Source organism: Rattus norvegicus, chromosome 5, assembly GCF_036323735.1.
Source record: "Rattus norvegicus strain BN/NHsdMcwi chromosome 5, GRCr8, whole genome shotgun sequence".
NCBI lineage: Eukaryota > Metazoa > Chordata > Mammalia > Rodentia > Muridae > Rattus > Rattus norvegicus.
The window spans coordinates 134316455-134319713 of NC_086023.1; the positions used below are offsets into that span (position 1 = coordinate 134316455).

At 45.5% G+C, this 3259-nt stretch overlaps 1 pseudogene; it reads right to left on the reverse strand.

The window, feature by feature from the left end:
* Nucleotides 1-268: 268 nt before the first annotated feature.
* On the reverse strand, nucleotides 269-1951 carry Pkm-ps13 (pyruvate kinase M1/2, pseudogene 13; annotated as a pseudogene).
* Between the last annotated feature and the right edge of the window lie 1308 nt (nucleotides 1952-3259).

Consider the following 3259-nt stretch of genomic DNA (forward strand, 5'->3'; position numbering starts at 1 on the left):
CAAACTATTTGGTAAATGGCTCAATTGAGCCTTCAAAACACTCCTCCTCCTTCTCCTATTTATTCTCCACCTCCTTTTCCCTTCCTCTTTTCCCTCCTCCTCCCCTTCTTCTTCTCTTTCTCCATCTTTCCCCTCCTCTCCCTCTTCCTTCTTTATTTTATTAGAATTAGTTTTTTTTCATATAATATATTCTGATTATGGTTTCCTCTCCTCTAAACTTCTAGGGTCCTCTCCACTTCCTCTCCCAGCTGAATGCACACTCTTTCTGTCTCTCATTAGAAAACAAACGGGCATCTAAAGAATTAAAAAAAATGAAATAAGATAAACCAAACCAAAACCAAACAAACTGGATCAGGACAAAACAAACAGAAAAAAAAGAGCCAAAGAAATGCATGAGGAACCCATATCAATACAGAAACACACACCCTCATACACAGAGGGATCCCATGAAAACACAGAACCAGATTCTCAATTTTGCTGATGATCTTGATGTTCTTGCCCTTCTCTCCCAGGACCTTCCAAACTTCATGCACATCAGCTGCCTTGCAGATGAAAGATGCAAACACCAGGTCCACACCCTGCTCCAACCCAAACTTCAGGTCCTAGACGTCCTTTTCTGACATGGCAGGCAGGTCCACAGCAACTCCAGGCAGGTTCACACCCTTCTTGCTGCCCAAGGAGCCACCATTCTCCATCTCTGACACCAGGTAGTCAGCACCTTTCTCTTTGATCTCAGCGAGATGAACCCTTCGTCCACGTAGATCTTGCTGCCTGCCTCCATTACCTTGCAGATATTCTTAAAGTCCAGCCACAGGATGATTTTGTCGCACTTCTCCACATAGGCATTGTCCAGGTGATCTTCAGAGTGGCTCTCTTCTTCAGCTCCATCTCGGCGGTGCGGCTGCCCTTGGTGAGTCCAGTTCTGATCTCCGGTCCGTTTATGTCCAGAGCCACTGCAATGGGACAGTAGAGAATGCGACCAGATGCCAAGCTTTCTGTGGCTGCACGGACATTCTTGATGGTCTCTGCCTGGTACTCATGAGTTCCATGAGAGAAATTCAACGGAGCCACATTCATCCCAGACTTAATCATCTCCTTCAGCATCTCCACAGATCGGGAAGCAGGGCCAATGGTACACATGATGCCAGTGTTCCGGGCCGTGATGGGAGTGGAGTCCATGTCCAGGCAGCACACATGTTCCAGGGAGGTGTCAGCTCTGGCTGCATGGAGCTGCTGGGTCTGAGTGAAGGCAGTCCCTGCTTCGATGTGTGGCTGCAGCGTAGTCCCTGAGGTCCTTGGTCAGACTTAGGATCCTATTGTGATATCTAAAGTGGATGTCTGAGTCAGGACGCACCTCTGTTGTGCATACCCCTCTGGATCTCATAATCTTTCTACCTCCTCCTCCTCAGGGCTCCATGAGCACCAAGGGGAAGGATTTGATGGAGACATCATTTTAGGGCTCCAAGTCTCTGCCCACTGTCTAGCTGGTGGTCTCGGTATTTTTCCATCTACTATAAAAGGACATTTCTCTGATGATAACTGATCAAGGCTCTGATGTAAGAGTATAGAAGAATGTCAGTAGGAGTTGTTTTGTGGCCGTGTTTCTGTATCATTTTGTTTTTCCCTGGGTCTCTGGTCTATCTTGTCTTATTTTTGGGAATGTGTTCTATCTCACAGTGGAGGCCACAGTGTAGATATTGTTTGGTTACTCTCATAAGCTTTGTACAACTGTTGCACTCAAATATCTTGCAAGCGGTTCATCCTTTTAACTTGCTGAGTTTTTAAGTAGATTAGTGTTTACCTTTCTCCTTCAGTGGAGTACCGAACACCCACCTTCCAGTACCATGAACATTAATCCACAGGAATAAGGTTCTAGATAGGTACCAGCTTGACTTCGTTGTGTTCAATAAGATGTATAGACGTTGTCTTCAACAGTAGGGCCTTACTGCATGTTTGTGGAGAACAATCAACAGACTTCTCAATGCCCTGAGTTGTGTGCAGTTTCTCATGGAGCAACTTTGGCCAACAACTCAATTAGATGTAACCCATTCTGGTCACTGGAAGCATCATTTGGTGTCAGAAGTCATTTCCCGTTTCACTGAAGCAGAGAAGTCTGCCTGCTAGGCAAGAGTCAAGGCCAAGTTCAGGAAATTTGTCCTGAGAGGCATCTTTTAAGTCCACTTTGGATGGCTGAGGAAGGAAAATATCATGTTAATTATGTATCTGGGATAGGCAGCAACAGCTTATCTGTAAAGGAAAACTGGTTGTTAATTAACGATTAAATAATGGTTATCAGTATAGTTGGTTTGACCAGTGGGAGTAGATTAGATGACTTTTAAACCTTAAAGGAAATTTGGAAAATTTTTGGACATAAATCACGAATGCTAGGGAGAAAATAAACATTTAAATAAAGAGACATGAAAATTTTGGGTTGAGAAGCACGAACATTGTCTTAGGTGTTCCTGTTAGAGAGAACAAACATTTAAACAAAGCCTGAAAACTTTTGGGTCTCCTGTATGTTTTTTCATTGTCTTTGGCTGGCCTAGATTTAGGGGAGAGGGACCCGCTTCAGCTATGGCCGTTTGCTCTAAGCAGATTGATCTCTGTGTTTTCCCCGTTTATTTTCTTGGCTGGGAAATCCTAAATGTAGATTGGAAGGAGATGAAAAGGCCAACTTTGAAGAAAAGCTCAAAGGAAAAAATAAAGTCTTGATAGCACAGTCAGGGGTAAAGGGAGTGAGAAGCAGTTGTTGGGTTAATGGTGGGGTCTGCTCTGCCACAGGGCATGCTGCTCTTGGAGGCAGGACAGGGGAAGTTTGGCCAAGCTTACCCCACCCTGCCAGCGAGCGGGAGGTGGGAAGCTGCAGGAACACCACTCCTGGGGTGGGGAAGCTCAGTCTGAGTCTTTGTCTTGTCTTGTCAGCAGTTGGCTACAGGCTTGGGCTTAACAGCTGGGAACATAGAGAAGCCTTCCACAGGAGTTGAGTCTAGGCTCTGTAAGCGAAGGACTTCTCTACAGCTCCTGAAGGCGGGTCTCAATGGAAAGAGACAATCCATGGCTCTAAGGCATTTATTGTCATGGAGAAAAGTGGATGAGAAAAACTGTACCCCGACTTCTCAGGGCGGGCCAGAGTAAAAACCTTTTGCAGGGAGGAGTGTCTAGGAAGAAAGGCTAAGCTTCTGGGCCTTTAGGTACCTCATTATAATGATGAGCAGTCTATTGCTAATAGGGGGACATTGGCAGGGATGGCTGAAACGTG